At 42.5% G+C, this 27,976-nt stretch overlaps 1 protein-coding gene and 1 long non-coding RNA gene across 5 annotated transcripts in view; one reads left to right on the forward strand and one right to left on the reverse strand.

Annotated features, from left to right (window-relative positions):
* Positions 1-27,976, forward strand: part of LOC146710369 (butyrophilin-like protein 1) — an 85,794-nt gene that overhangs the window by 31,480 nt on the left and 26,338 nt on the right. The window contains exon 5 of one of the 4 annotated variants that reach the window (XM_085457776.1): positions 2,364-4,373. The exons of the other annotated variants lie outside the window; for them this stretch is intronic. The gene's annotated coding sequence lies outside the window, so the exon portion shown is untranslated. Of the gene's footprint in view, positions 1-2,363; positions 4,374-27,976 lie in introns of those variants that run through there. 4 annotated transcript variants of the gene reach the window in all.
* LOC146710370 (uncharacterized) lies at positions 14,082-14,876 on the reverse strand. Its single transcript, XR_014920601.1, has 3 exons — positions 14,512-14,876; positions 14,229-14,435; positions 14,082-14,146 (listed from the first exon to the last, which is right to left on the reverse strand). It is a non-coding gene; the product is annotated as an uncharacterized LOC146710370 (long non-coding RNA).

Genomic DNA, 27,976 nt, shown 5'->3' on the forward strand with positions numbered 1-27,976 from the left:
GTCTTTTTCCATTCTAGCTAAAGTCCGGGACAAACTGCGTTTCTTCTCAGCTCAATACGAAACGTGTAATATTTTCTCTGATTGAGGGACCATTCCATTTTTTTAAGGAGCCGTTGGCAACTCTACTAACTAACCTTATGAATAAAATAAAGTTCACTATCAGTAACATCATAGAACCCACCCAGCTGTATAAAAACTCCGTCAAGCTGGCTAGAACGCAGTACGAGTTATTGCAACTGACAGTAAAAAGTCAGCACAACGAAAATAAACTCCACCTAAACTTAGTTTATATCTGACCCAGATAGACTGCAGGTCATAACTTCTTACCTGAAGTTCAGTTCACCTGACACTCGGACTGGCGGCTGCTTCGGGGCTCTCCTCCTGCCTCCCCTTCCCTCATCCACCTGCTGGCCTCTGTGGAAGCCCCGCCATAGCCACCACCAAACAACTGAGTTATTTCTACACATCGACCTGCATCTGGCCAATCCACCACCTCTCATTGTTCATGCCATTACAAAAAAAATAAAAAATAAGTCACTGGGGATATGCCCGGTATGCCCGATGGCCAGTCCAGCTATGTTAACCTGCAACCAAATCTGCAGCTCCATACAGCAATGTTACGACTTAGATTATATCTTATAACTCATAACTCTTATGTTAGCTGCCCTCAGTAGCATACTGTCTGAAATATTCCACGGCTGCAATAATTCTTTAAGTGTTATTTTTTCCTTGGTATTCTAATTTCACCGAAGTTTACTAAACTCAACAAACTTAATATTACTTACCGGGACATTTATTCTGTCCTCATTTTCTTTCACCGAAAAATTGTTTCCTGCAGTGCCGTCTTTCCTGCTTGGCTCTCCTACCTTTGCTAACGTGATGCGCATAGCGCAGAAGCCGATGCTGCATTCACTTACGCTCGGATATCTGAGCTTCACTGTGAAAACCTAATCGTACATTTGATATCTGATTGAATTTTATTGTTTTACCTTTGGGGTGGCACCTGGGGTGGCCAGTCTGGTTGGGGGGGTGGCCTGTGCCCCCCCAGGCCACCCCGCTGGACACGCCATTGGTCACCGCTGTCTCGGTGGAATTTAATAAAGTCGGCCATCTGCTCCTTGCCATCTAAAATATAACAGGACACTGGCGTAAATTCTCGACTGTCTCACACTTCTGTTTAACAGTTTTCTGTTTAACGTTTATTCAGCTGTGTGAAAATCCCGGAGGAACCCATCCGATGGATTAATAAAGTTTTATGTAATCTAATAACTTTGATCTCAGCCAAACCGATTTACTCCGGAACAAATAAAACACCGAAAAAAGGCAAACAATTACATTTTTAAGTTATCCGAGTGACTTATATATCATGTTTAACCTGGGTAGTGAAAAAGTGGGGGTCTGAAAACGATGGAGCCGGGAGTCCGCTGCTCTCGCCGGCTGGAGTGACCATTGAACCCCCCCCGGCTTGCTATCGAGTGGGTGGGTAACAGACGACTCCGAAAACGTCGGCACACTTTTGCAAATATGCGATGTCTTGATAAACCAAGCAGATATTTGTAATTTACACAGCTACTTTCTCGTCTTAAAATATCTTAAAAGTTTATTTTGTGGCCCAGAAAGATTAATAAGAGTAATTTTAAAACTTAGTAGCGGCCGCCATTGTTGGCAGCTGAAATTTGGCTGGGCTATGGTGGGCCACGAAGGACACACCCGTCCCATCCTTCAATTTCGGGGAAATGAAGGACGCATTTGTCGGCCGCATTTGAAGGAGTCCACGAATTGGGACAGCCTTTGTCGCCTGCCTGTGACGTAATCGGCCTTCAAATGCGGCCTCCGAAGGATGTAGCCGACGTTTTGGGACATAGCTACAATAATAATAATAATGGATTGCATTTATATAGCGCTTTTCAAGGCACCCAAAGCGCTTTACACTATTCCACTATTCATTCACTCTCACATTCACACACTGGTGGAGGCAGCTACAGTTGTAGCCACAGCTGCCCTGGGGCAGACTGACAGAAGCGAGGCTGCCATATCACGCCATCGGCCCCTCTGGCCAACACCAGTAGGGTAAAGTGTCTTGCCCAAGGACACAACGACCAGGACAGGGCTTATCTGTAACCGGCGACCTTCCAGTTACAGATACGCTTCCCAACCCCCAGCGCCACGGTCACCCCAGAGATACATTGAATAGCATAACCCTGTTGTCTCAGCACATAATAAGTTTCTTATCATGTAACCAAATGTGTGCCATGGTAAAACCGGACAAAAGACGTATAAGTGTTTATTTTGTATAATTTGTACAACCAAGACAGATATGATTTTATTAATGTCATTTTGTTCTTTTTCCTACAATTTCACAGCTGCATGGCCTGTCAGAGAAATGTTATAGAGCATCCGATTATAAAAAAAGACCACGCAGATGAAACTCTTCAAACTCTGAAATTCTCCCACTGTGATCTGAGGTTGTGCAAGGAATGGAATAAAAACTCCACGTCACAGATCTCTACCCACTGTGTTTCTTAAAGTTGGCTGCTTCAGTGTGAGTTTGCATAAGTGTGTATGTCTATCACTCTTGCCCAGGATGTATAACTACACTAGTGTGTTATTAAGTACTCATAAAAATCATCTAATTTGTAAAGAGTATTATTTGATGTCCTCAGAGAAAACGTAAGAAACTGTAAATTTTAGACATACATTTTCTCTAGTACTGTTATCAGTTCAATTATTGAATGATACAAACAGTCAATTTCCCTAATTATGTGTGTGCTAAGATAAAGATAAATGATGTAAATGGTTTATTTTTATCTAAGGTAAATTATGTAAGTTGCCTTATTTGTGATTTGATGCTTTTTAAATGTGATGTGAGGTAAAGCTGGAGCATAGAATAAGCAGTAAAAAAAATAACAATGGTAAAACAATGAAAGTGACACAAAAAGGGATCAAACTATAAGAGAATAACCTGACCTAAATCAAAGCAAGCTGGTAAAAACTGCACTCCAAAATTGCTTTATATTTCTTCAGACTTGATTATTTTTTAAAGATCTGTAGCCGATATGTCACTGTGGTCACCTGAATTTTAAAATAAAAAGTCTCAGCTGTCAGGTTGTCAAAGAATTATACTTTAAAACATCTCTCTTGAACTTAAATACATTCAACTGATCACACTGATTCAGAATTAAATATGGGTACTGATACCAAAACAAACCCTGAACCTGATCTCAATAAAGGTGATTTTCTTTTGTATAATGTGCCTTCTTAAGTATATATTAAGTATCAGGGATAGATAGATAGATTTTATTTTTTTTAAAGACATTAAGCCAGTCTGTGAGTTGTGCTGATGATTGATACTGGAATTGTATTGAAAGTGTGTTTATTTTGTTAACTGGTCATTTACATTATCATGCAATTTCACAAAGTTCTCAACCATTTCTGAGTCTGAATAAAACACAAAAATAAATAATTGTGATTTTCTCATTTCTTTAAGCTTTTATAAAGGAAAACAGTTTTTAAACTATAGGTCACGTTTTAAGTTGATTTATATTTCAAAGCAGTTGTAGTACCATATCACCCTATTAGAGCACTTCGCTCTCGCACTGCAGGCCTACGTGTTGTTCCTAGAGTATTTAAAAGTAGAATGGGAGGCAGAGCCCCCTGACACCACACCTTGATCCCGCTGCTCAACTCTTCTTTGCTGCCAAGCCACAAACCATACCCTGCCACATGGAGGTTTTCCTTCCCACTGTCACCAAAGTGCTTGCTCATAGGGGATCATATGATTTTTGGGATTTTCTCTTATTTCCTTGCATGTTGTTGTGATTTGGCGCTATAAAAATAAAACTGAATTGTACTAAATTCTTCTGTGGTATTAACTCACCTAGACTCATACAGCTGAAAAAAGCTTAATTTAAAAATTATGACATCAGAACAGGTCAGAAACAGTGATTAAAAAGCACTACTGAGTACTATTTCAAATTCTTTCGCTGTTGAATGACACATTGCTTTAACAACACCCAACTACTGCTGCTATGGTTGTACCGTTACTGTGGACTTCTGTCTTCTTTTTTTCATAGCCAAAACTATGTAACTATATTTCATGTGGAAAAAACAAACCTGACCTGACACCTAAGGATAAATACCTTTTAACTACTATATCTTTCAGGCATAACATTATGACTACCGAAGCTGTGAGGTGGGGCCTTCTGGGATTGAAGTTGTTTGTCCAGCAAATCATACAGATGCTAAATGGAAAAGTAACATCCATGTTGATGATAGGACCTAGAACATTGCCCATTGCATCACACTGACCCTTCCAGTTTGCCTTCTTCCCGTCAGTAGCGGTTTTTGATACGGGCGGTTGCCCGGGGTGGCATCATGGTGGGGCATAGGCACCGTTTTCTGTCGCCCATTTGCTGGGAGTAAGGGCGCCCTCCGTTTGCGAGGTGCGCCTGCTGCTTGTGGCACAGGGTGGAGAGGGCGGGCCAGTGGGAAATTCTCTGGCTGGCTGGAGCAGCATCTAATAACCAACTCGCAAAATAAAACAAAATAAAAACAAAACAACAAACATGAAAACACCAGACATCATGATACAGACTTATAATTTGCACCAATGTTTTTTCAAAATTCTGTACGCGAAAGGTGAGCGCGAGAGCCCTCGGTGCGCCTGCTCGCTGCTGAAGTCAAAATAAACTTGTCATCTCCGCTACAGTCCAGTATATAGAGAGACGAGACGACGAGGCTGCAGTTACAGCAGTGCAAGTAAACAAACAATATATATAAGAAGAGTAAGAAAATAAATATACACTTTAGGACTCGGGGTAAAGGATCAATAACAATTTAAAATTTATAATTTAGAGTTTGATGATTTAAAGTCTCACACACAACCCGTCGAAAGGGGAGGGAGGCCGGCCGCTTCCAAATAGAGCACATTTCATTCATAATGATGTAAATCCAAGCCCATTATGTATTCATGATTTGAATCCTGGGTTGTGTGAAATCCCAGAAATGCACCCTAGACAAAGTGAATCTGTGAACTAAGGTGTAGGTGTGTTAGATCATGTTGTGGTGAACCTCGAGTTGGGGGATTTGTGTTCATACTGGAGTGCAACATTAAAACCAATGGAAGATTGACAAGACAAGTTCAAAGCCATCTGGTGCTCAGTTTAGAAAAAGAGAAAAGAAGAGGAGGAGAAAAGATGCAAGTAAGCAGATGTGTGATTGGATAATGGCAGCTCATCCTGAAACAATCAGAGTCAGAATCAGAATACTTTATTAAGGAAATTATGTGAGTTACAGTTGCTCCAAGAAGAAATTCTAAAAATAGTAACAGTAACAGACTAAACTCCAAACAATACATTATGTTACAGATTTTAATATTAATTAGTCATTGTCAATTGTTGATTGGTCCTGTTCTCATTGTATGACAAATTATAATGGCTGTTTGGTAGCTGTTTGCACACTATGCCTAGCATACTCTCTCTCTCTTCATATGTGTGTGTGTTTCTCTGGTGAAATTTAGTATGGTTCCGACAACAGTTTTATGTTAATGTACAATCCTCAATGTGTTTTACGTGTGTGTGTGTGTGTGTGTGTGTGTGTGTGTGTGTGTGTGGGAGGGGCGCCAGAGGGAGTGTTCGCCCAGGGCGCCAAACAGGCTAGGACCGCCACTGCTTCCCGTAGTGCATCCTGGTGCTGCGTGCTACCTTTTTTCAAATTAAACTTGACCGTTTTTCCTACTTCTAACATCAACTTTGGGGACAAAATATTCATATATCTCACCCGGATGATCTGATATCGTCGTGTTGGTGTTGTTCCCAGACCATCATGAAAATGTTGTTCCAGGTTCAACATTGCAAGTGACCAAGCACATTGTTGTGACGTTATTCCTTTGCGCGCCAAGCCATTCGTGCATTTATGAAATTCCAATGTTGCAAGGACAACATCAATTCTGCTTACTGTTTATTAAAGGGTTACGGTTAGGGTTAGGGTCAGGGTCCGTTGATCGGCGGACAGAGGCGGTTTCACGCAGCTTTAGTACAGTTTTTTGTTTTACGCCGGTTTTTCCCGAAGTCGCAAAAGTATGACGTCACAACATTCTGATTGGTCACTTGCAATGTTGATCCTGGAACAACATTTAGTATGATGATCTGGGAACAACACCAACACGAGGATATCAGATCAACCTATCTCACCCACTAACAGGTGCCAGGACAAAGAGATAATCAGTGCTATTCATTTCAGCTGTCAGTGCGCTGAATGTTATGCTAATCAGTGTAAATGAATCATTGGAGGAAGGTATGTTCCCTAGTACATTAAAAACTGTTAATCTGTTGCCTATCTATAAATCAGGTCATGCCGAGAAAGTCATAAATTCCTGTGCTTTTGATTCCTTATTTTCCTTATGTTGTTAATAATCTACCCTTTCTTGTGTTTTCCTGTATCTTGTTAAGTGTCTCTGTGTTAGGGTTTCCTGTGTTATTTCCTGTTTAATTTTTCTCCTTGTATTCTGCTTGTGTCTTGTTAACATCAATTAGTTTTTCCTGCTGTCACCCGACTCTCTCAACTCCCCTGGTTATCCCTCAGCATGTCCTGTGTGTATTTATACCTTGTGTCTTTGAACTTTGTAATGCCATACTGTTGTTTTCCCCCCTGTCTGCTTTAGTTTAAGGAATTAGATTGCTGTTTCTTTCATGGATTCTGTAATTTTGAACTTTGCTTTCAACTGAAAATTATTGTTTTTTGTGAACACCCATCTGCTTGTAGCATCAGTATTTACTGACAAATGCCTCTAATTGTTATGGCCTGAGCCTCGGAGGGAGTGAGACTGCCTTTTTTTATTCAAGCAAATCCAAGTGTGCTAGGACTTGTGGACGATTGGTTACTTGGAGACCTGTGCCAGCCCTCTTCTATGCAGATTGAAGTGTGACAGTCCACGCAGACAATTGGCTTCCCGGGGATCCCATGATACTCCAAGATTCAATGAGTGGCTGATTGTGCGCACCTGTGGTTATAAAAGGCTGAAGATCCTTGACACTATGGGGCTGCTGCTGAGATGTGAATGCGCAGTGGCCCCCTCGCCTGCGTCTCTTTTGAGCTTTGTTTGTTAAAGCCGGTATATGGATGAACTTAGTTTGATTAGTTTTGTGATGCTAGCTTGCCTCAGTTAACCCATAGTTTTTACTTTTGTCTGTGTTAATGCTTTCCGTGTGAATTGTAGTTGGTTGCCTTGTTGAAGAGCCCTCTCGGTTTTCTGTTTGAAGTTTGCAATAAAACCTTTATTTCACTCAAATTTTTGTGTGTGGGCTTGTGAATGTTACTCCTCTCCCCAAACTCTCCCCCTCTGCTAGGTGACCTAGCAGAGGGGGAGAGTTTGTAACACTGCTGGGGTTGTAACACTAATACTTCTCATAAATGATGTAAGAGACCATCTTCCAGTTTTCACTGTTTGTGACATGTACTCTAAAATCAATAACCCAGACTAAAAATAACATTCACGATTTTAATTTATTAAATTTTCTCAGCAGACACACAGAAAGCATTTTGAAGGACACTTCTGACCTGGGGCACACTCTGATTGCACCCCTGTCCTCTGTGAGGTTCTACAGAACATTTAAAAATCCATATAAACAGACGTTTTAAAATTATACCAAGTAGCAAAAATCCTATATGCTACTTGCTATAATTTCTACATGTGGACCACAGAGCTAAATCTTCAGATGATGTCTTCTGCTTATCGCAGGAACTAGAGGAAGTAAAAACCAATCCCAACTCTTCCTAGGCATCCTCTTTTATACTCGCTTTCACTTGCCCATTCACATCCCCATGCACCCCCACCCCCAACATTATTGCTGGAACACAGTCACCTGATGTCTAGCTACCCTTTATCTTCTCACTATCTGACTTTTCACACACAAAAAGTTTGGGGGGGGGATAACTTTGTTACAATTTCTTCTTCTCCACATTGTACTTTTTCTTTCTTTTCTTTCTTTACTTAACATGACTTATTATGAAGTCCACCACATATGAACATTCAGTTCATATGAATATGTTTCACTTCTTGTTTCATTCAGTTTGTGCAATTTTAATTCATTTAGATTTATCATTAGGTCATTCTCACACAAACATTTCTACTATAATCTTTCTATAATCTCTTTTTTTAATTCAAATACATGGGAATACTTTTTCTTAGTTTTTCTCTTCAAAAGTCTCTGAGTCAATTACAATGTACTCAGTATAATTTATTTAATTAAATAATTTTTCTGGTTAAACTTATACCTGTTTATTTTCCTAATAAGCGTAAGGGAATTAAACATGATCATCAGCTATCAGCAGAATCACATATGAATTATCATTCTGTTTCTGATTTTTACTGCATAGTCATACAGTTTAGCCTGTGAGCACATACGTACTTAACAATAATAGAGCCATCCCACCTTCGATTCTTCTGAAGTTTTATCCTGGAGATGGAATCTGATTGATCAAATGTGAATAAAATGACCACATTCAGCCTGGATTTGAAGAACATCCAAACTTCTTACATTAAACAACAGGTTTCAGCAACACATCCAAACTTCCCTGTATCTGCACTCTGACGAGAGTGATAGAGTAGACAGAGCAGCGCAGAGGTTAGAGCACAGGTATCAAGGCCCCGACTCCAGCCCTTGATAATAAGATGGGAGCAAAACCAACTTCTGTGGGGAAATTTGTATTTGATAATCAATGTGCAAAATCATAAGCTTGCAGAGAGCAATGTCTCCTTTCCATATAGCGGTAGAAGCAAGTCATTTCAGTCTCTGTGTGATTCCCCTCCTCATAGCCACTGATGTCAATGCAACTTTCCGTCTCTCTTGATGGAAATGTGTTGAAATAGTTTTACAAAAGTGACTGGTATTCATCCCACATCAGCATAAAGAAGTACTGAACAGCAGAGCTGTGCGATAATCAAATTTTAATTTTAGCTTTCAGATTATTAAACCAAGATAACAAAAATCATTACTGTTCCATATTCTATTCATTTATAATTACCACTCCCCAAAAGGTCAAAACTGTACCCTGGGAGATTTCAGACAATCAGGGTTTCATCTGTAGATCACTGTTAGCTGTCATACACATTAGATCAACTTTTATGTCTTCAGTTTAAATGTTGTAACCTGTGTTCAGTACATGCTTACTGTTACACTGTGAGAGTAACTTTACCTTTTTTGTTTTTCAGATGTCTGGTCGGGGACTGGAATGATTAAAGCTACTGTTTTTTCTGTTTTGCAAATGTACGGTTTATAAGATTGGGGAAACCTGCAGTCAGCTGAGATTAAAGAAGTCATTTGGGTGAGTGACGAAAAGTTTCTCCCACAAAACACTACGTCCACATGAACAGATTCAACTTTTGGAGATGTTTTTTCTGTTGTTTTTAGAATGATTGCAGTTTTTGTTGCTGTTTAATTTTACTGCAAATCTTGAGGTAAGTTTGAATAATGTAATGTGTCACTTAATTTATGCCGGTTTTCCCTGGGCTGGGGTGTAACAATGTGAAGAAAATATTCCTGTTAGTGTTTCCATACACATTTGTTGACCCTCCTTTAAAGAAAACTGTACACATTCCCACTGAATTTCCAAACACATTTTTCAAATCGTGTCTTAGACTTTCTCTTTCATTAAATATTATTTTTATTTATTCATAGCAAGTGGACCAATCTCGATTAAACTTTGCATTGTCTTGTGCACTGACATTTATATGACCTAAACAAATATATCATACAAATCCCACAATCATACAGTGGGGCAAAAAAGTATTTAGTCAGCCACCGATTGTGCAAGTTCCCCCACCTAAAATGATGACAGAGGTCAGTAATTTGCACCAGAGGTACACTTCAACTGTGAGAGACAGGATGTGAAAAAAAATCCATGAATCCACATGGTAGGATTTGTAAAGAATTTATTCGTAAATCAGGGTGGAAAATAAGTATTTGGTCAATAACAAAAATACAACTCAATACTTTGTAACATAACCTTTGTTGGCAATAACAGAGGTCAAACGTTTACTATAGGTCTTTACCAGGTTTGCACACACAGTAGCTGGTATTTTGGCCCATTCCTCCATGCAGATCTTCTCGAGAGCAGTGATGTTTTGGGGCTGTCGCCGAGCAACATGGACTTTCAACTCCCGCCACAGATTTTCTATGGGGTTGAGGTCTGGAGACTGGCTAGGCCACTCCAGGACTTTCAAATGCTTCTTACGGAGCCACTCCTTTGTTGCCCGGGCGGTGTGTTTTGGATCATTGTCATGTTGGAAGACCCAGCCTCGTTTCATCTTCAAAGTTCTCACTGATGGAAGGAGGTTTTGGCTCAAAATCTCACGATACATGGCCCCATTCATTCTGTCCTTAACACGGATCAGTCGTCCTGTCCCCTTGGCAGAAAAACAGCCCCATAGCATGATGTTTCCACCCCCATGCTTCACAGTAGGTATGGTGTTCTTGGGATGCAACTCAGTATTCTTCTTCCTCCAAACACGACGAGTTGAGTTTATACCAAAAAGTTCTACTTTGGTTTCATCTGACCACATGACATTCTCCCAATCCTCTGCTGTATCATCCATGTGCTCTCTGGCAAACTTCAGACGGGCCTGGACATGCACTGGCTTCAGCAGCGGAACACGTCTGGCACTGCGGGATTTGATTCCCTGCCGTTGTAGTGTGTTACTGATGGTGACCTTTGTTACTTTGGTCCCAGCTCTCTGCAGGTCATTCACCAGGTCCCCCCGTGTGGTTCTGGGATCTTTGCTCACCGTTCTCATGATCATTTTGACCCCACGGGATGAGATCTTGCGTGGAGCCCCAGATCGAGGGAGATTATCAGTGGTCTTGTATGTCTTCCATTTTCTGATGATTGCTCCCACAGTTGATTTTTTCACACCAAGCTGCTTGCCTATTGTAGATTCACTCTTCCCAGTCTGGTGCAGGTCTACAATACTTTTCCTGGTGTCCTTCCAAAACTCTTTGGTCTTGGCCATGGCGGAGTTTGGAGTCTGACTGTTTGAGGCTGTGGACAGGTGTCTTTTATACAGATGATGAGTTCAAACAGGTGCCATTCATACAGGTAACGAGTGGGGGACAGAAAAGCTTCTTACAGAAGACGTTACAGGTCTGTGAGAGCCAGAGATTTTCCTTGTTTGAGGTGACCAAATACTTATTTTCCACCCTGATTTACAAATAAATTCTTTACAGCATGGTAGCACGGTGGTTAGCACTGTTGCCGCACAGCAAGAAGGTCCTGAGTTCAATTCCACCATCAGGCCGGGGTCTTTCTGTGTGGAGTTTGCATGTTCTCCCCGTGTTTGCGTGGGTTCTCTCCAGGTACTCCGGCTTCCTCCCACCGTCCAAAGACATGCAGCTTGTGGGGATAGGTTAATTGGATAATCCAAATTGCCACTAGGTGTGAATGTGAGTGTGAATGGTTGTCTGTCCCTGTGTGTTGGCCCTGCGACAGACTGGCGACCTGTCCAGGGTGTACCCCGCCTCTCGCCCTATGACAGCTGGGATAGGCTCCAGCGCCCCCCCCCCCCCCCCCCCCCCCCCGCGACCCTGAGAAGGATAAGCGGAAGCGAATGGATGGATTCTTTACAAATCCTACCATGTGGATTCATGGATTTTTTTTTCACATTCTGTCTCTCACAGTTGAAGTGTACCTCTGGTGCAAATTACTGACCTCTGTCATCATTTTAGGTGGGGGAACTTGCACAATCGGGGGCTGACTAAATACTTTTTTGCCCCACTGTATGATTCACATCATTTTCATCCTCATCAGAGCGACGAGTAGGGATGGGTATCGTTTAGGTTTTATCCAATACCGGTGCCAAATCGGTACTTTTGAAACGGTGCCGGTGCTTAAACGGTGCTCGAACCGGTGCTTAAAGAATGGAGAACACAAAATTGGTCCAAAAACCTCCCATGTTCAGCTGTTTTTTTGTAAAAAGATAACAATGTTAGCCTTTTCTGCAGCTATGGGGCATATATGGCATCACTCTTGGCTGGAAGCAGTGCTTAAACAATGGAAAAAACACAAACTTTGTCCAAAAACCTCTCATGTTTAACTGTTTTCCACTTTTTCTTTGGTCATTTTAGCCTTTTTGGCCAGGGTGAAGGGAGTATCTGCCATCAAACAAGAAGACAGCCGCATGTAGCTATGATGATGTTTGCTAGTTCACCTTACCTGCATTAATGTAATAACGTGGTTAGCCTACTCAACGTAAATTACACACGAACAACATTAAGCTACTCACGCAGAGAAGAACGACTGCTGCTGCATCATCATCCTCATCATTTCTGCTACACTGGCAGGGCTAGGGGCCTGGGCCCTGTTTCAGGAAGCCGGTTTAGTGGAAAAACTGAGTAAGTATACCCTGAGTTAACGAAAACTCTGGGTTTTCGGTTTCACAAAGCGAGTTCAGCTGCAGCCTGAGTGAGTCACTATGACGACACACGCCGTGAAGCTAACCTGCCCCCTAGCAGGTTTACCACAACTAACCCTGACTGTCTCCGCCCCTTTGTCGGAAACCTGACAGTAGGAAGTCTCAGACATGGCGTGTCCCTTCCTTGAAGAGCCGGTAGATATCGAAGCCCAAATTCTCCGCAGAGCTCTCCGCCGGGAGAGAGTGATTCGAGCGCGTCTGGACATCTTATCATTACCTGATGATTTCCTGTGCGAACGTTACCGTTTCTCAGCACAATCAATAAGTTATTTGGATAACATCCTCAGGCCATATATTACGCATGTGACACATCGCGGACATGCGCTCAGTCCATTACATATTCTTTGTACCGCACTCCGTTTCTTTGCAAACGGGAGCTTCCTGTACAATATCGGTGACGCTGAGCACGTTTCCAAGGCTACCGTCTGTCGGGCAGTCAGGAATGTTACAGTTGCACTGAAACATCTCCTGCACTCGTTTGTGGTGTTCCCCGGTCACAGACCCACAAGATTTATCAAAGAGGGATGCCACAAAATTGCAGGTATCAGGAGGACCTAAACGTAATGTATGATGTGGTGATACTTGAACTACTACTTAAATGGTACATAAATTTACAGGGTTCCCAGGCGTGATTGGCTGTATAGATGGCACCCACATCCCAATCATTGCACCCTCAGCAAATGAAGGAGACTTTGTGAACAGGAAGTCTTTCCACAGCATCAATGTACAGGTACATAATTCCCTGTAGCATTTCACACCAACAAGTGATGGCATCATGGTAACGGATGCTAATTTGTGTTCTCTGCACTGTGTAGATCATATGTGATGCTGCCAACATCATCACAAATGTGGAAGCCAAGTGGCCAGGCTCTGTCCATGACTCACGGATCTTCCGGGAATGTACACTGAGCAACAGATTTGGACATGGTGGGTCGAAGTAACTGTGAAATATACAGAGACCAATTGCCACAGGGACGTTTGCACTGACATGTATTCTTCTGTCCTAGGAGAGTTCACTGGCCACCTGCTCGGTGATAGGGGGTACCCATGTCTACCCTATTTGCTCACCCCTTACCCTGACCCTGAACCGGGCCCACAGCAGCGTTATAATCTGGCCCATTGCAGGACACGGGCCAGAGTTGAGATGACCATCGGAATGCTCAAGGCCCGGTTCCAGTGCCTTCGTGGACTCAGAGTCACCCCAGAAAGGGCATGTGACATCATTGTGGCATGTGTGATCCTACACAACATTGCCACGATTAGAGGTGAACAGTGTCCAGCTGAACCAGACAACAGCAGTGATCCACACGATGAACATCCTGACCCACCCACGAACGTACAGGATGGGCGAGCAGTCAGAGACACCATATGCCACAACCATTTCCTGTGACCCGGCAACCCAACATGTCACGAGACAAATACACAGATACTGTGGTCAACTTGTTTTATTGCTCACCCTGTATGTCCTGTGCACAATGAATAAATGCGAATATTAGTATGTTGTACGAACACTGACATGATTCGTCCATCTATGATCACTCCACCCACCCTTAACTGTTGTTCCAGCAGTACAATCTCCAGCTTCGACTTCTGGATCTGCAGCTGGAGGTGCACCATTTCCATATCACACTTCCTTATCCTCCTGGCCAGATATGTTCTATACAGCTGCTTCACAGGGAGCTATTGCAACAAAGGACATAGCATTGGCATCCATAGTACATGCCTACTTAGGTTGGTTGTGAATGTGTGCTGGACAACCCACTGCGGAAAGCTTCGTTGTAGGAGTGGCTGGACCCTCTTCCTCCTCATTTGCAGCATCACTCTGCCGGGGACATAGTAGGTCCATGGTGTCATCATAGTGCCACATTGTAGTCAGTTGTTATATTTTCCACTGTACACTGTATACCTCATAGTGTGGCTCTGTTGCGGCCTCCTCTGTAGCAGCTGTCACTGTGTCGTCATCATGTGCCTGTGGTGGAGACATTTAACAACATTGCTGTTCCACTGTTGACACATGTAGTCTGTGGAGTATTACGAGTACTCACAACTGCATGTCGGTCTGGCTCAACAGGGGGCTGCACCAGATGCAGTACACCATCACCGTCAACTGGAAGAATATGGGGTTCATACAGGTCACTCATGACTTATGTGGGCGCAAATGGCAATTACCAGACATACCAATCACCATACACCTCATTGTCAGTATGCTCTCAGAGACAACCGACACTGAGGGAAGGCAAAATCAGTAGGTGTCAGGGTGGGAACGCCTTTATGAGCTCTATGTTGCATTGAGGTATATGTTCATATGTTACACTCATTGGGGAGGGTACGGAATGTACTACTCGCTCTGTCTCTGGGAACAGGGAGCTCACCCTGTGGGGGGTTAACACACACACACGTATGCAAAATTAACGGACACTGCTATGCTCATAATAAAGACGTACCACTGCAGCTCGGTGTGTGTGAGTCTCTCCCTGGGCCCTCACCCGTGCAGCACGTTAACAGTTCCCAAGTGTCTCAGTGTTGTTTATTCACCTAACTGTTTGATGACTGTCATTCTCTGTCAGTAGGACAGTAACTTCACTACGACATAGTTCATTTTGGTCAAGGTGACTGTGCAGAATGGATGTATGCACGCCATGTATTGTTTTGGATTTACCCCTTATGTAGGCACTTGTGTCTTGCGGGGTTATTGACTCAGAGGATGTCCCCGCAGAGATGCCTTCAGCCACAGGGCGCCCACTGTTTTGGCTGAGGGCCAACTGCTCAGCCTCTGTGAGTGGTGGTGGTGGAGGACCCCCACCTGTTTTCCGGGCCTCCGCTTTTTTTCTGTTGGCTGTGACAGCACACATTTGAGCATACAGAGTAAGCAAGTATGTACTTGTAATGTGCTCAGATAGTTTCAATAAGTGCTCACAGAGGGGAAATTACTGTGGCCTCTAACTGCAATTGATCTACATAGGACACACAGACCAAGCACTATGGCTCATGATACAATTACACCTTACCTGTTTGGACTATGTTCTTGTATTTCATTTTTACTTGCTGCCAGGCACGTTTGGGGCCTGTTGGGTTGCACCTGCGCTCACATCACATCACAAAATAAAATGTATAAAATAACAAATAAAATAACATATGATAAAATAACGTGTTAAATGGGTGGAAATCCCTAGATCGATGTTTATATTAACACTCACGCATTGACTCTGTCGGCTATGTTTTGCCATGCATGCTCCCTTTCCTTTGCAGCTGCGGCTGTGTTGCTTTTTTTCTGCATGATGTGCATGCTGTCGGCATATGCTGCCATCAGAATTTCCGCCTCGAGCGCTGTGAAATACGTCGCCCGCGCCTTCTTTCCCTCCGTCTCCATGGTGACTCGCTTAATCTGTGCTCCGCTTATCAGGGCTTTATGTATCCTCGTCCGCGCGCTTCACTTGGGGTTAGAGCAACTCCGCCTTGATTGAACTAATTGTTATCAGCCTTTCTGGAACGGAATATTCCGAGTTGGACAGTTCGGGGTTACTCAACCGTGAGTGTCGTTTTTCACTCTGAGTTTTCCAAACCGGCTTCCTGAAACAGGGCCCAGGACTCTATTCTTCGGGTTTTTGAGGGATGTTGCTCCGGGTCCGATAACTGGCAACCCACCCAACGTGCACGGTGTGAGGTCTCGCAGCAAGCTATCAAATACGGCGCATTTCTCGGCTTTTAAAAACAACGCTATGCGTCGCCAGCTGTTTAATCGGATTCTTGGTGTTACCTCCTTTGACAGTATCAGCTTAAAGCACTTGTTGCTGCTGAGTTTGCATCTTTTGCTGTGAAGTACAGCCAGACTTTTGACCACTTCGCCTTGGACATTTTTAATTTGTAGCTCTGCTCTAACAGAACTTACGTACCTGGACCCGCCTACTATCCTCGGAAACGTAAAATGATTGGCTAGAAGTGTATCACAGCTCAGGAAAATAAAGCACCGAAATGTGCGCTGCTTTTCGGTCTGGTTACTACCGTTTATGTCAGAACCGGTGCCATCATGGCACCGGACACCGGTACCCATCCCTAGCGACGAGTGAGCCCTCGCTGAGCTGTACATGCCCACATCTGTACACATCTGTCCAAATCCTCTAAAACTTCACCCCCATCAGAACAGAAACATTTTGCTCTGAATATTTTTTTATCTGTCTTTCCTAAACATCTATGTTTAAAGAATAACTTTATTCATCTTTACAGGAGTTTGACCATCAGTGAGAACAATTTTGATCCAAACCATGGCAGCAAAACGCCACCACATCCATTCAGTTTTTATTTTAGTTCTAGCTTTAAGATTTGCCATTTGAAGCAACTATAAACACTTTTGCCTTTAAAAACCACGTTATAAGAATTCCTCTGGAGCATTAACCCACCTGGACTCACACAAATAAAAAAGCTGCGATCACAATATTATGATATCAACTGATCCTTTAAGTCCTGTAAACTGTGAGATTTGGCCTCCATGGATCAGACTTGTTTGTTCACCAAATCACACAGATGTTACATAGAAAAGTAACATCCACATTGATGGCAGGACTTAAAGTTTCCTACCAGGACATTGCTCAAAGCACCACACACTGCCTCCTCCAAGTCACCTTTTATCCCATAGTGCATCCTGGTGCCAGGTGTTTTCCAGGTAAGCAATGAACCAAACCCCGTCGTCCACATGATGTTAAAGAACACGTGATTGATCAGACCACTTTCCTCCACTGCACACATGGCCATTGTTGGTGCTTTCAGTGGTGAGCAGGGGTCAGCATGGGCACCCTGACTGTCTGCCCCATACACAACATACTGCGATGCACTGTCTATCAGAACCAGCATGAAACCTTATGGCAGTTTGAGCTACAGTAGTTTGTCTGTTGCATCGGACCACACGGGATGATCATTAAACTGTTTCTTGCTTCTAACATCAACTTTGAGGACAAAGACGAGATGATCAGTGCTGTTCACGTCAGCTGTCAGTGGACAGACTGTTATACCTGATCAGTGTGAATCAGTCATTAAAGGCATGATCCCTGTACATCAGAAACCGTTATTGGAACGCCTCTTCATAAACGAGGAAGTAATTCCAGACCCATCAGTATACCACCCACTCTTTCAGGACAGGTAGGAAAGGTTACAGCTGAACGGCTGATGAAATGGCAAAAGTACAGATATTCTGTACTTAAGTAGAAGTACAGATACTTGTGTTAAAAAGTATTCCCGTAAAAGTTGAAGTACCAGCTCTGAAATGTACTCAAAGTAAGAAAGTAAAAAGTATCTCCTTTGACTACTGCCAGCTATTTCTGTGAGCTATTATCAATTCCTTCTTAAAATGTAATTAGTACTGTGCAATAAGAGAGCAATTTTGTTGTATTATCATTCATAAAATAACAATAATAATCTTCCAAAAAGCTTTTTTGTCTGGATGAATAAACTTGACATAACTTCAGGTTTGAGGCTCCTAAACATGAAAAAGACGTTTAAGAAGAACAAATCTGTCAACAGCATCAAATCTTAGTGGTAAATGGGCTCATGTGGGCACGACTGACCACACTTGGTCAGCACTTTTCTGTGCACACTCACAAACTCATGCAGCCTTATATGATATCCGAGAAGCACTTTGATTATATGGCACATACGAACGATAAATCAGACACTTGTTTCCTGGTACTTTGTTCTGGTCAAAGTGCTCGACTCAGTTTAAACACAACTGCTGCCAACAGCTGAAGATCTGTTTGCCTTTGTTTTTGTTATTTTCACCCTGATGCTGGCATGTAGTAGAGAGGAGTGAGTTTCATGACACCAACCTTCAGTCCACAACTGTCACTGGAAACTTCTATGCCTACAGATTCCTTATGAAGTCAAGATAACGTGCTGTACAAAGGCCGACGTACAAGGCTGTTATTCCACAGGCTGTGACATCTGGGAAATCAGGGCTTCTGCACACAGTCAGCTTGTTGTGAAATCTAATTTCTTCACAGGTGTGTCATTCAGAGGAAAAGTGGGAGTGCCGGGATTTTCTGAAATCTGTAAAAATAACAATAATAAAAAGATAAAAAGAGGGAAACGTGTTTTAAAAAGTACAAAATCTGTGTTATAAAACATGTAAAAACAAAAGTCTGAAATAATGAAAATTTATATTCATATTGATTTCTGAGGAAGACAGTAGGACATGAAAAACCTTCTGTCCAAATGAAGGTTTACATTCAGAGCTGACTTCCTGTAAACTGTCAGCAGGAAATCTCTGGGATCAGGTTTACAGACGTAAAAACCACATGCATTAAGTCTTATAAAAACATTTCAGCTTCCTGTGGAGACCATAATAGGGTTATAGCTCAGCTCCGTGGGTGGATGAATCATAGCTCACTTTATGCTTTGAATTTCTTTGGACACAAACTGTAACCACGCCCACATTCTCAGGTTCTCAGTAAACATTTTATTGCCGGATATAAAAAAGCTCTAACAGTTATTTAAGCTGTTGTAAATGACGCGTTATGTCATAAAATCTGAAGTCTACCTGTTGATTAAGCTAAATGAGACACTGTGTGTTTTTATAATTCAGCTGAAGGCTGTGACTCACACTTTATAACACTTCTATTGCACCCTTACATATGATAACATGACAGACTGAAACTGACCAAAGTCAAAAAACCTGGAGCTCATGAAATAGTGCAACACAAAAGTCTGTGAAAGACACTGAAGCTCAGGAGACAGTTCTTCAACCTTTCAGGGGGCCGACCTGGAGGTCGAGGGCACAACGGTCCATAGTTCAAATGTTCAGGGGGCCGGCCAAGAGTCCAACAGTGGCCACGGAGCAGATCAGGGGGGCGACCACGTGGTATGTGGCGGTGGCTAAGCGGGCATGACTGACCACACTTGGACAGCTTGGCTGGCGGTGACATGGGCGTGTACGTAAAAACCCTCAGGTGGCTTTGCAGGTGGTCGACGATAGTGTGAATGCGAAATGTGACACCTTGGGTGGTTTGGTGGGTTTCCGTGGACGGGCTGTCTTGACAGGCCCTGGACGTGGACGTGCTGGACGTGGACAGGGCTTGGCAGGCAGGATGAGACCAGGCATGGCGACACCTCTGGCTGGGTCAAGACGAGACCCGGTGGCAGCATGGTGGCTGCAGGCGATGGAGCCGGTGGTGGCGCTGCAAACGAAGGTTTTAGCAGACTGATGAACCTCTGCCTCTGTAAGATCATCTTTTTACACCTGATCACATCACTGACCTGCTTCCGTTTTACCAACTGCTCCTCCTGCTGTTTCTCACTCAGCCTTGTGTCACCTCTTGTTGTGCGGTGTGCAGATCCCTGTGCTCTGTTTTTATTTACAACTTTTTAAATTCTGGTTGCACTGTTAAATGTTAGAACAACATTATAGTCATGAGAGCCCCATGTTGGTTAACACTTCTTTCCAGCAGCTTCTTGATTCTGGACCTGCAATCATCTGCAGATCTTTACTGTATCAATGCACAGGTTTGTAGAATCAGAGCTCTCATTGTTTAAAAAAGGTGTGAATTTGAAAATAGATCCATGGTTATGTGATCCAGTGTAATTTTGTAAAAGTTCACCACTTTGGCATAATTTAAAATTACTGTGTGGCAGCATTTGTTCAACCCTCTTGGTCTTCACCCGGAATAAACATTTTTGATGATCTGTTCGACGCTCAGGGCCTTCGTTCATTTCAGGACTTAAGGACACTTTTTCCCTTCCTGCGTCTTCTTACTTTGTGCACATACAGCTCAGATTTAAAAGCATGTGTTTCCCCTGGGACTCTCCCCTCCATTCTCATCCCATGCTGGACTTGATCTTGCCCAAATCTGTCAGATCCTCTGTTTCCATAATTTACAACAAATGAGCCGAACATGATGTAAATCCTCTGCCCACTGAATCTACTTGGATTAAGGAACTGGGAGAAGTACAGGTTGATATAGACTGGGATACAGTGTGGACTAGTCTAAGTTTGACTTCTGTGAACTTGGCACATCAACTAATTAATTTCAAAACCATCCACAGAACCTACATTACACCCTACAAGAGATCACAGATGAAGCTACAGGCTTCGTATCACCGTCACATGTGCAACAATTCATCACCAGGCATGTTCTTACACATGTTCTTACACATGTTCTTACACATGTTTCACATGTTTTGGGACTGTCCAGTTATATCTGACTTTTGGGGCTTTGTGAACTCTGTGTTATCTGAGGTACTGGAAGTTTTTTATATCCTCAATCCTGATCTTTGTCTCCTTAATGATTCCTCTGACATCTCCTTAAAACAAATACAATGCAAAATCTTGTTTGCAGGATTCTCATCCACAAAGAAGATAATTACAAAGCACTAGTTCAGTCCTGACATTTGAAATCATTCTTGATTGGATGTTTTCTTTGTATCGTTAACCTTGAACTTACCACTGCAGGATTAAATAAAGCTCGACCCACAACTGTGGAAGCTTGGAAAACCTTCTCATCCAAAGTTATCAGCTGGAAGAGGCAATAACTGGTTGTAATTTGTGTGCGTTCTAATATTTGTATTTCCACCGTATTTTTTTCTTTCCTCTCTCCATGCATTGTGACCAATGTTGTTTTAGGGAACCAACCCTGCTGTAAATCAATAAAACATTGATCACAAAAGAAGGTGTGAATTTATTGATTTAGTGATGAGTCGTGTTTGCTGTGGTGATAAGTTACTGAATTAAAACTGATTTAAAAATGTCCAAACACTACAACATGTATTAACTGTAGTTCTGATGTGAAGAGACGCCACATCATGTAAATCTAAAGAGCTTCTTTTTCTCTGGATAAATAAACCTGACGTTAAAATAAGTTTGTGGTTGATAAACACTGTAAAGCACAGACTGCATCAAAGCGCCCTTTATTCCATCCATGCAGCACATCGTTGATCACACAAATGAAACATCACATTATTTTGGGGCATCTCGCTCAAGGACGCTTTGCTAACCTGGCATCAACCTGACCTAAGTAGTGGAGACTCTCCTACTCCTCCTCTCTTCCTCCTCCTCCTCTTCCTCTACAAAAACCTTCACAGACCTGTTTCCAGTCTGACTCCATGTGCCTGCAGTTTTTCCAAGAAGGTTTAATAAAAATGTGCAGAGTTATATCTGAGTTAAATATAGTTAAATATCTGAGTTAAAGCTGCTTTAACTTGTCTTATTAGCTGACTTTTTAAAGACTTTATCAAAGAAAGTATGTGTGCGTCTCCTGCTCTGAGATTGAGCCTGGTGCCACGTAAAGCTTCTATATGCTGCACTTTGTTGTGGTTAAAGTACTCGACCATTTTAAATTCATCACTGTGGACCAACCCACAATAAACAAGAAGGAAGAGAGCCGACTCTGTGTACCTCTGTTTAGGTTTGATTTTCACTCCCATGCTGGCCTGTAGTGGAGCTGAAATGATCTTCAGAACTACAAACCACAAAGCCTCGTGGCTGCTGCATCGGCCCAAACCTCTGCTCTCAGAGTCACAGACACGGTTTCTTCACCTGTAAAAGGGCCGTGATGGAGAGGACGAGGTCTAAAGAGGTCACAGCTCCAGTAACGCTCTCCTATTTAAAATACCTGAAGTGCATCAGCTGTCAGTTTTCACTTTCACATGAACACGAGTGACAAATAATTAGTCGTGCAAAACGAAAAACTTGTAAAGCTGCATTCTTCACTCACTTTCATAGAAGTCTACGAAAGAAGGCTGCATCGTGAATGTCTGTGGTTCCTGAACAACCACAGACGTGTGAGGCCGTTAATCCTGTCAGTGCTGGAAAGTCTGGTTTTCTGGATGACGGCCAGTTTGTTGTGAAATCGAATTTCCTGACAGGAAGTCTGTTGTTCAACTGGAGTTAAAAATCTTTGTTCTTTTTAATAACTTTATACTCTGGGTTGTAACATCGTTCCTCTATTTGACTTTTACATGAAATTGAATCAAATATATAAAGTTCTGCAGTTCATTCAGTTTCCAGTAAAAAGAGAGGTTTGAGAACTTGGTGGTAAAATCCCAGCTTCTGTGAGACACAAACAGATATACTGAGAACAAAATAAATAATAAATCTGTTTAAATGGGATTTTTCTGCTGATCTGTTGGATGTTCTCCGAGGGGGGGGTCTCGTCATCTGGGTCAGTTTCAGGATGCACCAACAGCCTTTATTTCATGTAGTTTCATGCAGTTTTATTCTGAATCATTGACGAGCAGTGGCAGGAAATTCCACAGTTTTAATCCATCCATCCATCTTCCTCTGCTTATCCAGGGCCCTTTGTATTGAATTGTTTTTAGCTAGTTAGTTGTTCCTGTGTCTGGTTTCTAGCTTTATTTCCTCACCTGTGGGTTGGCCTATGTTCACCTACACCTTGTTTTCCCTGAGCTGTGTTCATGTCCACTGATGGTCCTGTGTTTCCTTTGTCTTTGCTTCTGTCTGCGTTCAGCCTCAATAAAAGTTTTTTGTTCCCTAACCTGTGAGCATTTAGCTCCAACCTGCCCACTCATAACAGTCTTTGTGTTATCAGGGGATCATTTTGGCGGATTCTTCAGTAGTAGGTCTGATAAAGTCAGAAAAACAAAACTTAAAGGCGAACTCACTGCTTTGTTTCATTGACTCTGATTTATGGTCCCAAACACTATTTCAGCTTTTTTTATAACTGTAAATGATGTCATGATGCCCACAAACATAAAGGATTTATCCTCTGCTGACTCACAGTTTACTCCTCACTAGAAGCACACCCTGCTCTCTGCAGTCATTATCAAAGCACAAATCAAACCAGTTCCTCCAACATGAATGCTGCTCCCACGTTTGATGGACAGCAGATAATTTTATCATTTAATCTTGTTTACACTCAGTACACTTTCTCTGGAATACATTTGACTTACAGCTATGTGATTGTGATAACCAACCAATCCAAACACAGATTTGAAGAGAACCGGTTCCTCCACGCTCTCCTCACTAGCTTTGATTGGCTGTAGAGATGAACTTCAACACACTGAAAGCCAGATGTTATTCTTCAATCACTGGTCTTAGTTTCAAGTTTTATTTGACACAACATGTTTATTTTGGAAATGATGGTCCTGTTAAAACCAGGGCAGGGTTCATGGCAGATCCACTTTGTGACTGACAGGTTGCTACATGTTAGCGTCTCTCACTGCTCATAACTTCAAACAACTGAAGGGCTGCCCAATACTCTTATTATTGTGGGTCAGGGATAGCTCAGTAGGTAGATTGGTTGCACCATGACCATAAGGTTGCGGGTTTGAATCCACTGAACGACTACCCTGAGGTGCCCCTGAGTATGGTACCGTCCCTGCACACTGCTCCCCGGGCGCCTGTTCAGTGGCTAGTAGCAGTTTTAGATACGGGCGACACGGGCGGTTGCCCGGGGCGGCATCGTGGTGGGGGCGGAATCACGGGCATCGGCAAAAAAAAAAAAAAAAAAAAAAAAAATGCTCGTTCTCATGCTGCCCCGACGTCAGCCAGCGCATATTGGGAATGGCATAGGAACCATCGGTTTTCTATCGCCCATTTGCTGGGAGTAAGGGCGCCCTTCGTTTTCGAGGGGCGCCTGCTGCTTGCGGCGCAGAGAGGAGAGGGCGGGGCGGCGCGGGATTCTCTGACCGGCTGGAGCAGCATCTAATAACCAACTCGCAAAATAAAATAAAAACAAACCAACAAACACAAAAACACCAGACATCATGATACAGACTTATAATTTGCACCGATGTTTTTTCGAAATTCTATACACGAAAAGTGAGCGCGAGAGCCCTCCGTGCGCCTGCTCGCTGCTGAAGTCAAAGTAAACTTTATTGTCATCTCCGCTACAGTCCAGTATATAGAGAGACGAGACGACGAGGCTCCAGTTACAGCAGTGCAAGTAAACAAACAATAAATATAAGAAGAGTAAGAAAATAAATATACACTTTAGGACTCGGGGTAAAGGATCAATAACAATTTAAATTTACAGTTTGATGATTTAAAGTCTCACACCCAACCCGTCGAAAGGGGAGGGGCCAGCTGCTTCCAAATAGAGCGCATTTCATTTATAATGATGTAAATCCAAGCCCATTATGTATTCATGATTTGAATCCTGGGTTGTGTGAAATCTCAGAAATACACCTTAGACAAAGTGAATCTGTGAACTAAGGTGTAGGTGTGTTAGATCATGTTGTGGTGATCCTCGGGTTGAGGGTTGGGTGTTCATACTGGAGTGCAACATTAAAACCAATGGAAGATGGACAAGTTCAAAGCCATCAGGTGCTCAGTTTAGAAAAAAGAGAAAAGAAGAGGAGGAGAAACGAGCAAAAGATGCAGGTAAGCAGATGTGTGATTGGATAAAGGTCATCCTGAAACAATCAGAATCAGAATACTTTATTAATCCCTAAGGAAATTATGTGCGTTACAGTTGCTCCAAGAAGAAATGGTAAAAATAACAACAGTAACAGACTAAACTCCAAACATTATGTTACAGATTTTAATATTAATTAGTCATTGTCAATTGTTGATTTCTCCTGTTCTCATTGTATGACGAATTATGATGGCTGTTTGGTAGCCGTTTGCATACTATGCACACTCTCTCTCTCTCTTCATATGTGTGTGTCATTCAATCAGAGCTCCCTGACCTGCTGTCCATCTACACCAAGCGGTGCAAGTTCAAAGCCAGGAAGATTATGATGGACCTCTCCCATCCCAACAATGGACTCTTCTCACTGTTGAGGTCTGGGAAGCGCTTCCGCTCCCTTAAGGCCAAAACAGAGAGAATGAGGAGGAGCTTCTTCCCCCAGGCTATTCGGGCCCTGAACCAGGTGTAGGACTGGACTCTCCCACACATCACATCACCACACGCACTCTGGTTTTTCTTTATGCACACTTCCTATAATTTATAATCTTTATAATCTCTTTCTGCTATTTGCACATTTTTACTGTAAATTTCTAAGTTAATTTGTAAATTTTGTAGTAACCTGTAAATTGTAAATACTGTAAAACTTTTTTTCTGTCATTTTAATGGTCGGGCATTGTACAGCTACAAGCATTTCACCCCATGTCATACTGTGTATGGTTGTGTGTGTGTGTGACAAATAAAATTTGAATTTAATTTAATTTAATTTAATTTAATTTAATTTAATTTAATTTAATCATCTTAGTGTCAAAAACTGCAGCAGTTTTTGTATTTCTTAACTACTGCAATGCATTGTGGGAGCAATAATCCCTAAAGGGGACAAGTGGGACCCTTTAGGGGTTATTGCTATTTTATTCGGTATTGTTTGGGATTATCATCTTCAATAATTATCTTTTAGAATTTTATTGACTGTCATATTTTGCCCACGTCTGAGACTGCTGGTCAGGCCTAGATTTTGAGTGTTACAACAACACAGGATTACTCAGGAAAACACACAAGAGTGAGAGTTGCTGACCAGATGTTACTGCCGTACACAGGCAGACAGTCTGGTGAAGATTGTAGATCTGTGCTGCTCTTAAAACTGTTGCACTTGATGATCAGATTGAGCTGCAGATGTGGAGAGTCAGGCTTGAGCCCTGAATTCGCCACCCAGAGGTAGGCTGCTGTTTCGGCAGGAAAGAACAGCCTAACCCCGATCGAAGACAAATGAGGGCATGACAGTTATTTTGGTTTAACATGTCTTAATCTTTCCATTTTACTTAGTACTCTAAGGAGCTTGGAAAGAAAAGCGCCTTCTTCCTTAAGATTCTTTGAAGACGTTTCACCTCTCATCCAAGAAGCTTCTTCATTTTAAGGTCAAATGATGGAGAGTCTCCAAGCTTGTGTTCCCGAGGGTGGTGGGAGTCGGTGTTGGACCAATACCTCCTACTCCCAGCACCCTCTGGAACACAACTCAGAGTAATCCGGACCCTACAACACCAGGCAGAAAATGTTCACTCTAAGCCTGAAGGTGGAAAGAGGGAACGCACACAAGTAAATAAAGCTCTTAAAACATGCGGTATTCCTAATTGGGCTTTCATCAAATCAGCAAAGATGCACAGAAAAGAAGATTAGATGCCAACTAGGGAGGATCAGAAGGACAAACGGAACAGTCCACCGGCCCCAGGGGCCGAAGCAAGAAAAGGAGAGGAGCGCAGAGAATCGCCCGTCCTGGAAGATTAGTTGTTTAACTGTAAAGAAGGTCAAAAGTGCTTCAGACAGAGGTTCTAGTCTAAGCACAAAGGCAGAAGCAGGAAACCACCAGAATGAGGATCAGGGGAAGCTAGAAAATAATGAGATTTCTGAGAGAATTAGCTTCAGTAATGGTCTGTGATTTTTATGCTATGACAACTGCCCAAACACAACGGTCATCCCACATACAGTCCACCCGTTAAAGGGGGACAGAAAACCCAAAGAGGGAAAAGAAGAGAACTGACACCTAGTGGGTAAAAAGGTGTGTTTGTAATGTTTGAAGAGATGTGCTGCACTTTCATTCCCAACAATATGGCCCAGATGGTTCTGTAACTAGAGCCCTGAGAAGACTCAGAACATCATTTAAAAAAAATACAAATGCATGAATATTTTGGAAATGATAATCTATTGGAGGAGTGGATGACGTCTGTCCTTGGTTGAGGTTGTTGTGTGCCTTCTATCCGAGGTTTATTGGTAAGGTTGGTTAACAGGGCTGTTGGGGATCTGATACCAAGGCAGACAGCATGATGATGCTTGATGACTTTAGTAGTGTTGATCAGATCTGATCAGATCAAAGGAGGGATTGTTGGGATTAAATAATTTGCAGTGTCTCAACAATGCAATACTTTTTATTAATAAGTGTTATAAAGTTATATAGTGTCGTATTAAGTGGACACAGCCCTGAAAAATAAAGGCATGAGACCATGTGTCCTTGGGGAGTAGAAAGCTGTAGACTCTCACTCACGCTTGCCTGGGAAAAAGTAGATAACAGGGGACCATCGCTAGTGGGAAGTTACTGAGACACTGTTGTTTAGACTAAAGTGAGAGAGCTTCTTTAATAAAACTCTTAGGGGCACATCACCAATTTGAGATCTGCTGCAACGTGTCATGCAGGACGCATCTCCCTTCTAGAAGTAATTGTGTAAGAGAATAAAAAGAACATGTCTGAAATGGTCTACTGAGCAGTCTTGTCTTCCATCGGATGCCTATGAAGAATCAAAAGAACTCAGTGAAGTGATTATATTTAACATCCCATGTTTAGCAGGTTTATCAGAAAAACTCAGGAGGGTTTTCCCCAAGCACGACATCCCAGTTTACCTCAGACCCAGCAATACACTCAGACACAAACTGGTTCATCACAAACACAAACTTAGCCACATATTGTTACTGGACAGTGTAGCAAGGGATGCCCAGATCTCTACATTGGAAAAACCAAACAGGACTGCAAACCGAGCAGCATCACTGACTTTCAGCTTGTTGTGTTTGTGGATATATTACTGACTTTAGTTATCCACAGGGGCGATTGTGGCTCAAGAGTTGGCAGTTTGTCTTGTAATCAGAAGGTTGCCGGTTCGAGCCCCGGCTCTGACAG

Source organism: Copadichromis virginalis, linkage group LG5 (genome assembly GCF_057382275.1).
Source record: "Copadichromis virginalis isolate Kocher_CV1m ecotype Utaka linkage group LG5, C_Virginalis_male_GT1.1, whole genome shotgun sequence".
In the NCBI taxonomy this organism is placed as follows: domain Eukaryota; kingdom Metazoa; phylum Chordata; class Actinopteri; order Cichliformes; family Cichlidae; genus Copadichromis; species Copadichromis virginalis.